The sequence below is a fragment of the Symsagittifera roscoffensis genome, chromosome 3, assembly GCF_963678635.1.
Source record: "Symsagittifera roscoffensis chromosome 3, txSymRosc1.1, whole genome shotgun sequence".
Classification (NCBI taxonomy): domain Eukaryota; kingdom Metazoa; phylum Xenacoelomorpha; order Acoela; family Convolutidae; genus Symsagittifera; species Symsagittifera roscoffensis.
Window position 1 is genome coordinate 15,111,861 of NC_087064.1, and position 12,811 is coordinate 15,124,671.

The 12,811-nt window shown below is 38.2% G+C and overlaps 2 protein-coding genes across 3 annotated transcripts in view; both read left to right on the forward strand.

Moving 5' to 3' along the window:
- The window catches only part of LOC134842397 (integrator complex subunit 11-like), a 546,173-nt gene that overhangs the window by 225,292 nt on the left and 308,070 nt on the right, over window positions 1–12,811 (forward strand). The gene's annotated exons all lie outside the window — the stretch shown is intronic.
- LOC134842399 (ubiquitin carboxyl-terminal hydrolase isozyme L5-like) overlaps window positions 1–12,811 on the forward strand; it is a 445,222-nt gene that overhangs the window by 111,799 nt on the left and 320,612 nt on the right. The window lies entirely within an intron of this gene.

Consider the following 12,811-nt stretch of genomic DNA (forward strand, 5'->3'; position numbering starts at 1 on the left):
TTTGATGGCTTACATACACTTTCCACCCAGGGCAGGCGACTGATGGACAGAAGATAGCAGCGACACAAAAAACTTACTGAATATAGCGCCTAAAAAGGACTTTGTGTTCGGTTAGCTTTGTAGAAAATTTCTGGCAATAGTAATTTAGAAAAAAAATCATGAGTAAGTGAAATAACTTTTTTATAGATTTATAGGCTATTTAACTTGCTTTTATAAGACAACCACGCTTTTGTTGGTCACAAGTACTAAGATCCGAACCAATTTTTGGGTTAGCAAAAAATAACAAAAAGTTTACTAAAGTTTAAGAAAACTTTAATAGTATCACTTTTGAGTTTTCAAGAGGCATCTCGTTTCGTAGGTCTAGATTTTGTCCACCGTCTTAGCTCTTCCAAAGTCATTGATTGTTCCATAGAGTACATAGCTTCGATAGTTGAAGTCGTGTTCATCCAATCAGGATTATAGGGAGTCGGAGATTCGTTGGGAGTGCTCGTCGGCTAGTTTTGATTTTCTTTGACTCTGCGGTTGAATTTGACTTTCTTATGGGGCGAAGTTGATGAGTTTGTAAGAACAACTTCATTTTGCCCTCTAACTTTTCTCTATTCAATCTTGAAGGGTCAGGAGTCGAATGCCTCAATGGCAACTAGTTAGGATTGGCGAGGTCCACAAAAATTACTGACGGGTTTCCACCTCAACTGTTACTGCCTCCAAAGTGGCTATCATAAGGTTTTAAGCCATGTTGATATAAGTTCACTTGGTCTGTCATTTGAGTCTTCGACAAAGTTGGAAAAAATCTTTCTCCCAACAGTGGCTGTACTTGTCTGCTCTGAAGCGGTCTTGTGTTGAGCCTAATATGTGTTTCTGATATCTTCCATGGCGTTGGTGATTTCATTGGCGTTGAAACGTTCCGTTTAGCCTTTACCGTAGGTTACGGCTTAGATAAGCATTGAATGAGATTTGGCACGGTTACGGGTTTTCCACGGTTTGAGTTGTCTTGGCTTACTGCGACGTTTTTGGTTCCCAGTGGGCTATTGATTTTTAGCGGGTTGTCCACGGTTTCTCAGCTACTATCTATTCGGCGGTCGTCCGTTTGTTCCTGGCTATTGAGTAGAATCACAGTTGGGATATGGGATTGATTGGCGTCTTAGCTCGTGGTTTTAAGGTCACCTCGGGTCTGGGTCGTATTTTAATATTTTACATACACTTTCTAACCAAGACAGGCACCCGATGGACAGAAGACAGCAGCGGGACAAAAAACGTACTGGATAAAGCGCCAAAAAAGAACGTTGTGTTCGACTAGCTCTGTAGAAAATTTATAGCAATTGTAAATACGAAAAAAGAAATCATCAAAAAAAATTATTTTTAGGTTTATAGGCTGCTGAACTCGCTTTTTACTAGAAAACCACGCTTTTTGGGTCATATGTACTAAGAACTGAACCAATGTTTGAGTTAGCAAAAGAAACAACAGGAAGTTTAATAAAGTTTAAGAAACATTTAATGGGTGAGTATGAGTTTTGAGTCTTCAGGAGGCATCTATTTTCATTGCTCTAGATTTCGTCCAGCTTCTTAGCTCTTCCAAAGTCATTGATCGTTCCAAGTAGTCCATAGCTTCGATAATTGAAGTCGTGTTGATTCAATCAGGAGTATCGGGAGTCGGAAGTTGGTTGAGAGTGCCCGTCGGATCGTATTAATTTTCTTGGTTTCTAGTGTTGAGTTTGACTTTCTTCTTTCTTATGGGGCAAAGTTGGTAAGTTTTTTTTCAGAACGAATTCACCTTGCCCTCTAAGTCTTCTCTATTCAGTCTTGGAGAGTCGGAGTCAAATGTCCCAATGGTGACGAAATAGGAGTGGTTAGGTCTACAGGATTTTTCATTTCAATAAAATTAGATCACTTGAGTCATCGTCGGTTACCGTCGTCATTGACATATTTGAGAGCGGTTGTGCGGTATCGGACTTCTCCTACGTTTGGCTTTGTTCGGATTGTCCCGAGGGGATTTAATCTAGATCGTTTTCTTTTCCGATTGGGGTTCGCTTCTTCGGCTCATCCTCCACTCGTAGAAGGGTCTCCCTTGAACTATTCATGGCCGCATTACGTCTGGTGATGTCAAGTTGATCAAGTTTGTTCAACCTGGAGGTTTCGTTTTCTCTGAGTTGTCCTCGAGCTCTTTAATCCAATAATCTTAACTGGCTTAATTATTCACCTCGCGCCTTTCGTGGCATATAATTTTACTAACTGATTCTTTTTCCGAGGGCTCACCTTCTTTTCTTCTGCTGATCTTTTCACCGTCGTTGGGACACTGAGTACGGAATTTGCTACTCCTAACGCTTTTCCTTTCCTCGCACGAGAAAAAAACTTGACTCGATTGCCCGAGGTAGTGGGTTCATATTTTGTAGCGCTAATAACGTCGTCTGATGAGGATGAGTCTTTGTTGATATGTATGACTTCAATGTCCTCAGGTGCGAGCCAGTCATGGCGTCTGTACCGTCTTATCAGTTTTTTCCTTTTGCTGTTGAGGTGTGTCAGTGATTGATTTTGAAGGAAAGTGCGATTCAAATTTGATGTGATTCAATTCTCTCTCAACGAGAAATTGCTTAGGAGGTGTCCTTGGATGCAGTTGTACGGGTGGGGCCTGCTGTTGGGATACCTTCATTTTCAGTTTTGACAGAATATCATTGCCAGGCAAATCTCTTTCTGCACCTTCAGTGATATCGGATTGTTGGTTTTCAGCATCCCATCCTTTTGATTGGATCCTTACCACAATTTTTCCGATGATACTGATCGTACTCCCAAGTCCTTGATAAGCTGTCTTAAAAAGTTCGTTCAATGCTTTGAGTCTTAGGAACAAGTCTCTTGTCTTAGGTTCGTCGAGTAGATCTCTTTTCATAAAAGATACTGGAATGGCTGAGTCGATATGAATTTCTGTGGAGATTGGATTAAAGTTTACAATTGTCACCATAAGTGTTTTCTTCAACTCGTGGTCTTCATGAGTAAAAACTGTTCGTATTCCCCTTTCGTTCCTGTCTTTTATAAAGTTTACTTCGTTATCACTATTTACTGCTAGGACTTGAAAGTCTTCAAGGTTTTCCTGCAAAACTAATGTCCAACATTTTTGTAGCATTTCAATGTGCGAAGCATTTTTAGCCTTCTTTTTATAGAGCCAAGTCTACTTAAAGTCTAATAAAAGGTTACTTAAACTAAGACTAGTTGCTCTACTATTAAGATGTAGTATTAATTTTTTTTATCTAAGACTAGATTAAAAGACAAATATAGAAATAAAAAATTTTAAGCTAACTAGATAATAAAAAAAACTCAGATTACAAAATTGAATTAAGATTGGTTTTCAAAAAGAACACTGAAGAGACGAATGTCGGAATGATCCAAAAGGCGGGGTATTTACAATTACAATTTAGATCATAATTAAACCTAGAAGTTAATACGCACATTTTACAAGATTAATCGTATCTAGGTTCGATTTGAAAACGCCAAAACATCAAAACGCTATTTTGAATAACAGACATGTAAATTTAGTATCATTGGTTGTTTTTAGTAAACGTTAAAAAAAGGTTTCATAAAGTAACAATGAAATTATAACTAACTAAAAATAAGTTCGTCACAAAAGTATAATCAAGGACAATCGAGGTTATATGAGCTGCTCGAGGCGAACACTCCTCGTGGCGAACACTGTGAGTCTTTTGATTATGACCGTTTTTCATTTTTTTCTGCACTTTACTTTGAACAACATTTTTAGGTTTTGATACGATTTGTTCAACCAACGCCACCTTGAAATGATTTATTCAACCAACGCCGCCGATGAAATTGACGCCACCTTCCAGTTGGGCATTAACTTCCTGGCTTTCCATGGGATGAGAAAAGGCAATGAAGTTTTTGGTTTTAGGCTTCGGAGGCTCTTTTTAATCCGCTTCAACCCTATTCCTCTGTACAAAATTTTCGCCTTCAACACAAACTAAACTATGAGCAAGTTTCTGGTTCCAGGTACAAGGCTGGAGATATTTAAATTTGAAGGTCGCATATCTTTAAAGCAACAACACCGTGACTTTCTTTTACCCTCGTGCAATTCTATATGCACATATTTTTATTTCCAAAAGCCATGTCTTCTTTTCCATTTTCCCACACAAGTTCTCATTGTAAGCAGTTCCATACAAAAACATTATGAAATATTTATAATTATTAAAGTTGAAGTTGTCTAAGTTGGTTGTCAATTGTCAAATTGGCATATAACTCTCGGCCTGAATTTGCAGTTGCAAAATAAAATTTGAAAAAAAGGTTGGGCGGTTCCTGTTTATGAAACTGAAACGCTTGCTTAACGTTTTTAAGAGTCGGTAAAAGTTGTCGGCTATGGCTGTCGGCCGCAAGGATGGTGTAGGATGAGGTTCACATTGTTGTGAATCTTCGTTTGTTGAGTCATTGCAATAGTCCGGACAAACAGGTGCTATTCTAATGGCTGGTTTTGTCACAAGTTTCTCTCTGGTTTTGACGATGTAAACTTGGGTCTGGTTATCTTCGGTTGATTTGTTTCAAATGATCCGTCCAATCGGCCAGAGTCCTCGTGTCGTGTTATCCTGAACAACCCGAACAATTTCGCCTGTTTTGATAGATGGCGTCGTCTTTGTCCATCGTTGTCGTACTAAGGGGTCCTGAGTAATGATTCCATTGATTCGCTTGGATGCTTTCCAAAATTTTTGCAACTCTGTGGGCCACAACATTTTTTTGTTGTTTAGCAGATTCCTGTATCCACTGAAGTTCTGATGTGCTGTCGGTCCACATACGTGTAGAGCTGATGTCAATCCTTCATTCTTTTTGTATGAAGTTTGCGAGGCGACCACCAAAAACTGCGGCTTGTAGTTCCAACTTAATTATTGTGCTGAGTGGCACTGCTGCTATAGAAAAAATATGTGACTGCGGCTAAGGCGCTGTAGGAGGCGTTTGAAAAAACTAGAAAAGCGAAGTTATAGTAGCTGTATTCAAAGTAGCGTCCATGTAACTCTGTAGTTGGTTTCTCACGTCGAAAAGCTCAAAAAACTCAGGTGTCAAATAACGCGCGATTTGGTCGTCGCACTTGATTCCTTATTTCCAAAGTTCTTGTGGTTGTATTCGAAGTCGAATAGTAATAGGTACTGCTATTTTAATTTGAACGAAACATCACAAGGCTGCACGAAGTAGGTTCCGTTGTGTCGGTTTCTTCTGGGAGAGGTCGTGTAGTTTGCTGCGGTCTTGTAGTTTTCTGGGAGAGGTCGTGTATTGAGGCCGATTGTATCGTTACTGACTCTTCGTCGTACTCAGCGAATTTGCGTGAAGATTTTGGGGTACTTGGTTTCGTCTACGGTGATGAGTCTGTGTTCTTCTGGTTTTGTTTGCAGAAATGCTTGATTTATTGTCATCTTCGTCAGGTTGAAGCTTCCTTATTCTAGTAAGTGTCGAAGGTCTTCCATTGTTTTCATTGCGGTGTAGATTTTGTCGGTGGCTTAGAAGAGGTCGTCCATATAGAAGTTCTCGTAGACAAATTTTTTCGGATAGGGGGATAATTTTCAGCATCAATGTCAGCGCAAGTTCTGATTGCGTGCATTGCACCAGTGGGAGAACATTTGGCTCCAAAGATGAATACAGTGTACTCGAAAAGTTCAAATTCTTCAGCTCAAAGTAAACGAAGAATTTATTTTTCTGTCTTTGGCGTTAATTGAAACCTGAATGTACATCACCTAAGTGACTGCAGTGATGGGTGCTTTCTTTCGCGAAACCGGGTAACTACTAGTAAGTTGCAGAGCAGCTCAGATTCAGTGAGAAGCATTTCATTTGGACAACCTACTTTCAAATTGGATTTTGCATTGGAATCACTGTGAAGTTTTTTTTTGGCTTTTTTGGGTTGATTACGCCATGTTCTGGTAAAATCCATCCTTCAAATACATTTCGTCTTGTTTAAATTTCTTAATGTAGTGCTTGCTGAGATCCTTGTCAATTGTATCCTAGTAGAAGGCGAGCTTTTCAGAATTCTTATTAAGTTGTATCTTCATCCGTTGGTATTGGGGAATTGCGACTTTGAAGATAATTGGAAGATTCGCCTTTGGTTTCCACAAAATTCCAATCTTCGTTTGTTGAGTCATTGCAATAGTCCGGACAAACAGGTGCTATTCTAATGGCTGGTTTTGTCACAAGTTTCTCTCTGGTTTTGACGATGTAAACTTGGGTCTGGTTATCTTCGGTTGATTTGTTTCAAATGATCCGTCCAATCGGCCAGAGTCCTCGTGTCGTGTTATCCTGAACAACCCAAACAATTTCGCCTGTTTTGATAGATGGCGTCGTCTTTGTTCATCGTTGTCGTGCTTAGGGGTCCTGAGTAATGATTCCATTGATTCGCTTGGATGCTTTCCAGATTCAGTGAGAAGCATTTCATTTGGACAACCTACTTTCAAATTGGATTTTGCATTGGAATCTCTGTGAAGTTTTTTTTGGCTTTTTTGGGTTGATTACGCCATGTTCTGGTAAAATCCATCCTTCAAATACATTTCGTCTTGTTTAAATTTCTTTATGTAGTGCTTGCTGAGATCCTTGTCAATTGTATCCTAGTAGAAGGCGAGCTTTTCAGAATTCTTATTAAGTTGTATCTTCATCCGTTGGTATTGGGGAATTGCGACTTTGAAGATAATTGGAAGATTCGCCTTTGGTTTCCACAAAATTCCAATCTTCGTTTGTTGAGTCATTGCAATAGTCCGGACAAACAGGTGCTATTCTAATGGCTGGTTTTGTCACAAGTTTCTCTCTGGTTTTGACGATGTAAACTTGGGTCTGGTTATCTTCGGTTGATTTGTTTCAAATGATCCGTCCAATCGGCCAGAGTCCTCGTGTCGTGTTATCCTGAACAACCCAAACATAATTGAAGATAATTGGAAGATTCGCCTTTGGTTTCCACAAAATTCCAAGTTGGTAGGTGTTGTCGCATAATGATATGGTTTTCCCAAGTGTTTCCATAGCGTGTATTTTGTCCGATGACTCGTTACTTCAGGTGATGTGGTGTAGGTTTTCATTCGCCAGAGTAGATCCGAGGTTTTGGTGTCGTCAGTTGATATCTGTATTGCAGTCGATGTCGCTTGATGGCGTGTAAAGTATTCCATGTCGTTGCTCGTTCCTGCTATTGTACATCCGAGGGCTGTAACGACGACTCGAGAAACAATTTGGTTTCCTTTGATGATGATCTTGTGGTTGATGATGTCGATATTGTCCGTTCCAATCACAAGGGCGACGTAGCTGTTGTTAAAGTCTGGAAAACATTTATCCCACAACCAAGCCCTCGGGTTAATTTTAGGCTGAACACTTTTGATTTCCACTGTCTAAAAACACATGAAAAATGAGAGTCTAAATGTTATAAGCCACTAAAATCTTTTAACTGTTGTTGTTTGAATCACTAATAATCTGCATACCAACTCCAAAAACTAATTTTCTAATTCATCCCTCCCTCTTCGGTGCCACCCGCTGTAAATTTCGCCAGCACGAGTCTGATTACAGCCAGTTCGAACAACTCGTTTTCTCGTATTGACTTTGCCCGAATTGTTTCATGGCACCACGCCCATTTTGCCGGCGTTTTATTTGCCCCAAAAATCCTTCATCACTCGCTTCGGTAGACTCGTGGCCAACGCCGGTTGAATTTGCAAAGCTCTCTGGCTTTTAGCCAGACAATTCTATCCCGACCAACTTGGGTTAAATAAAGAAATAACCATTGGCCTGTCAATCAAAAGTCACAAGCATTATATCCTGTGCATTACCTCTTGGCGAGTCAGTTGCGACAGCACATCAAGAGCAAAGGATGTAAATGCCTTTACTCTTGATTTACTCCAAACAATGAAAACAAATCATTTAATAAATTGTGATTTTAATTTAAAAATTTTTCGTTTCAAAGTAATTAAAGGTACACACTACATTAGGATAAAATTAACAAAAAAGAAACAACGTCAGAAAAATCGGAACAAATTACAAAAAAACTTTAATTTGGATTTTTCTATAGGTTCTAGTGTGGCGTTACGCTATCTACATCTCCTCGCATCCGGATTACAACCGGATGATGCTGGCACTGTACGTTCCGGATCCGCCCAGCCACCTGGAGTGGGAGATCGAAGTGAATCCAGGCAGAAATATTTTTCTGCAGCCTTTATCGCAGAAATCAGATGTCACCCATGGTACATATAACACAATGGTATGTCTTCTCTGCTCATTTTAAGACATTTGGATGCTCTCTCCTCGCGCTAAAAAAACTTAAGCACATGCACAAACACGATGGCGATAAAATTTTTTCATAGGTTTCAAACTTATTTATGGCTCTTCGAATTTTAATTTCTTGAAAAAATAACCATTTTTAATGTTGTCTTTACAAAATTGATAAAAATTAACCTTAATTTTGCAATCTTGTTATTAAACTATTTGAAAAAACGAAACTCTTCAGGCTTAGCTTTGTGTTTACAGGATCTGAAGTATCTGTGGGCTGCTTCAAATCTGGGTTTGTTTTTATTTGAAAATTATGGCAATGGCAATCGACTTGCCTGTATTTTTATCACTGTTTTCTATGTTCGCTGTTCTGTTGTTGCAGTCGAATCTTATGCACTAAACGACCCAAATCTTTATTTCTATTTCTTGAGCTAAAATGTATGCGGTCGAACCTGATTGGCTAATTTTAGCTCAGCAACGCGGTCAGGCATTTCCATCGACACTTCCAGATAAAATAACGGGTCTAGGACAACAAGCCGACGGGACTTCAAGCCGAAGGGACTTCAAGCCGAAATTAAAACTTTACAAGCACCACAAAACGCTATTTTGTCATCTGCAAAACGTTGCTTTTCTAAAATTTTGGCAAGTTTAGTCCATAATAAGCGTTATTCATGACAATGCACCACTTGTGATTCGCATCCGTCAATAACATCAGCCGGTTTTTGAAATGCATAAATTATAAACATGAAAAATGCCTTCAACCATGTTTTACTTTTCAACTTTCCGGAACATCATTTGGAAGCTTAAATTATATGCAAACGCCAATAACTAATGAAGAAAGATCGTGAAATTCAGAAATTCTTCAAAAAAGTTTTCAAATTGTTCATATTTCACGACTTTATAAGGAATTCTTCGGCTTGAAGTCCCTAATTTTACAATTCGGCTTGAAGTCCCGTCGGCTTGATGTCCGGCACCCAAAATAACTAGCCGAAATTACCAAACCTGGAGCTTTGTCAACTAATCCAATGCATTCTAATCAAGTCGCTTGGGAAAGTTCGTCTAGCCGAAAAAATTTCAGTTGAATATTTTGACCCAGACAAAAAAGGTTAGCCGTACAATTCCCCTCCCCCCTAAATGATTTTTGAATCTCTCCCCTAAATCGATTTAGGGGAAGAAAATATGGATTTTTCATAAGCTAATTTTAAGTTTAGCTTACCGATTTGACCAAAAGTTGCTATCATAGAAGATTTCTGATAGGAATCTTACAACTTCTTAGAAAATAAGGTTCTAAGAATGTTACAAGATAGGGACTTTTTCTTATAAGAAAGTTGTAAGATTGCAGAATTTTCGCACATTGTCGGTTTTCTCGTGGGCATCCACCAGCCGCTCTGAACAACCCCGAAAACGAATCTTATCAGCTATCCGAAACAAAATTTGGATTCCAGACAAAGCAAAATTTTGCCCGATGAATGGAATTTTTTCCTGATGGTGCCTATGCCAAAACTTTACCTAATGAAGATGAAAGCAAAAACATATCTGTCGAGGAAGAATCAAATTTAACCTGTTGGCGATGAAGCCAAAAATCAATCTGTTGACGATGAAGCATCATAAATTTCTTTAAAATTGAACATTTCTTAAACGAATCAACAACTCTACATAGAGCAAAGTTTTGCAACGCTTGATTTTTTCAAAAATAACCATATTAGTATAGTATTACTAAATATTACATGTTACTAAATACTGATTTTGGGCCGTTTAGTGCATAAAACCTTAAAAGTCATCTATTAATAATAAATCAGGGTTGTGTGTGCAAACATATGTGTGGGTGTGTGCACGAGTAGGTGTTTCATACTCAACGCATAAGCTTTGCGAATGAGAAGAAATTGTTTGATTTTTTTTTATCAGTAAAACAAAACGGGTCGGTTCGCAAGAAAAGCAATCTGTCTATTTAAAAAGTCTGAACTTAGGAAATTTTGCGATGAATAAGCGTAAGCTTTTGAGCAATTAATATTTAATGCTTCCAACGCGATAAAAAAATCAGCTTTCAATTTTACCAGATTTAAACTGGCAACAAGCAAGAATTTTAGCTCTCAAAAAATTCATTTTGAGGTCTGAGTAGCTCAGTTTTTTGAAGATTAAATATCATTACTTACGTACATATTTTTCCGAATTTCGAAGAAAACGGAATATTTATGCTTGATGTGGTTTTTTTAATCACTCAGTCTTTGGGCAATCAAAACAATAATTTTTTACAAAAAATTGCTATGCCCCATTGAAGATATTGACTTCTTAACTGAGCTTTAAAAACATATTTCTTCATGATTGTTTTGAGGAAAGTTTTGGGAGTTTGAAAATTGCCATTTTGGTCATGCTTTGGAATCATTTATGCGAGCTTTGTAGTATCTATCTATAGTTATGAAAGCGTAACGCGACATAGTTATGCCTGGCAAATTTTCCCGCAAAAAAATCAGGATCTCTTTCAGTGTATCCCCCATCGGGTACCTAGTAACGCATATAACGCAGAAATGATTGAGAATTTTATATCTAGTAAAAAATATAACCCTTTTGCAAACAGAGTAAATAGTTAGAGAGATCCGAAAATCATTCTAATATGAATGGAGGCTAGCTAATTGGTCATATTAATTAAGTATGACTCAAATTCTCAGACTTCATCTTTGATATTGTCCAAAATTTATAGTTTTTTTGTGATTTTTTTTCCTAAAAACTACTTGTTATGGATTAGGGAGCAGTCGGAACATTCAGAACTTTCCCTGACGTACGAGCAGTCTTGTTATTTTAGAAAAGAAGTTTATGTTGATCCAAAAAGGACCCGTTCCCGATCCGATTGGCAGTTTTGTGGCCTAGAATCAGTTGCCTAAGGCTCCTGGCCATCGCATATTGTCTTGACTATGCTTTTACTCTATTTCCATACCAACTTGGTTCTCATGCAACTGTAATTTTTCTTTATCCGGCGATTGGTATTTGCAATACACGCGTGTAGTTTAAGCGAGAAAATTATCGAGAAGCGAAGACCGCAGCCACCTTGTTTAATCGCATTGCGACAACTCCCAACAAAAGCGACTCGCAAGAAAATACAACTCGATTTCAAAGACATCTGGCTATATACTCACCACAGTTGTCGCACCAACGGGTTGCGAATTTGCCTACAGAGGATAGGACTTTGCTCAAAAAATAGAGCCGGTTATCGACGATGACCTTAGAGCAAAACTCTTACGATTTTAATTAATTTTCTGTTGATGTTTTTGTTCAATTATTGCTAAAAGTTTTTTGTTGTCGCGGTACGTTTTTACCCGGTTTTTTGTTCCGACCTTCGAAGAAAATGACGAACTATTTAGCTCGGGCTGTTTTTTTTCTTCAGATCAGTTTCAACTTTTTAACTATAGTCTTTTTGACGGGATTTTTTATATTATATGAAAGCTATTGTTGTCTTGAGCTCAAACTTAAAAAGATATTTCACCTGTGATCATTTTTGGCAGAGTTGCTTTTTTTGGTTAATGATTGCCAATTTGGCTAGCTTAAAATAAGTAACTCGCAATGTATATCCTCGTTTACACTCGTTTTAGAAATTAAACTAAGGCTTGCTACTTAGTCTATGTAAACTTTTGCAGGTTGCAAATTATATCAGTTTATACTTTAGATTGCGGGTAAAAAGAAAAGTTTAAAAAACCCACAAAAGTCAAAAAATTTGTTTAATTTTTTTTCAAACCTAACACCACTGCATAGGCGTTAAAGTGCAGTCAAAACATTCAGGGCATCGCCCTGATACGAGCAGTCTTGTTACTGTTTTTACCAGTATTTTAACTCAAGAGAGTGATTCGAGCATTAACGTCTTGTGTAGAATCGTGGCGTGAGCAAAATAATGAACAATAACTGCGCGAGGCGCTTTACTTAAATTATATCAGTTTTTGTTGCCAATAATCAATTTTTGTGCGATTATAATCAGGGAGCGGATAATAGTTGCTTTCAAAAAGGCAAAAAAGTTAGTAAGAAGTTGCTCAAAATTGACTGGAAAAGTTGCTCAAAAAGTTGGTAAAAACTTGCAGAAAAACGTTAAATTTACAACGTTTTGTTACAGTAGCAGAACATAAGTTGGCGTACAGTTTTCTCCGTCATTGCTTCTCTGATATCTGTGTGAACATGTGTGTATGCGCTGAAGTTGCGCTCGACCTCAACCGCCACAATTGGTGCATGAGTGGTACCCACCCTCTGATCGACAGTCCATGACTTGATTATACTTCCATCAGGAATAACAGTTCCATTTTCAAGAGAGTCGCTCAAAAGTATCAACTCGTTGAATCCTGTATTCTTCTCAATACTTGATTGAAATTTCTCCTTTCCCAGACCGTGTGTCACAATTTAACGCAAACATCCGTTCCTGATAGAGATGGCGTACTCTTGTGCGTGGCTATCGCCCTTGTTTTTTAAAATGAACTTCAATCAATAAAACTCAACTGGTGCCTTTAGAAAAATTGATTCAGCGTGAAGATCGCAGTTTAGTTTCTTCACTGCTCATGAATCTACAGTGCTGATTTAAATTATCCGGATAAAACGAACAAAACTCGAATTTTCAAACACGTTTTTT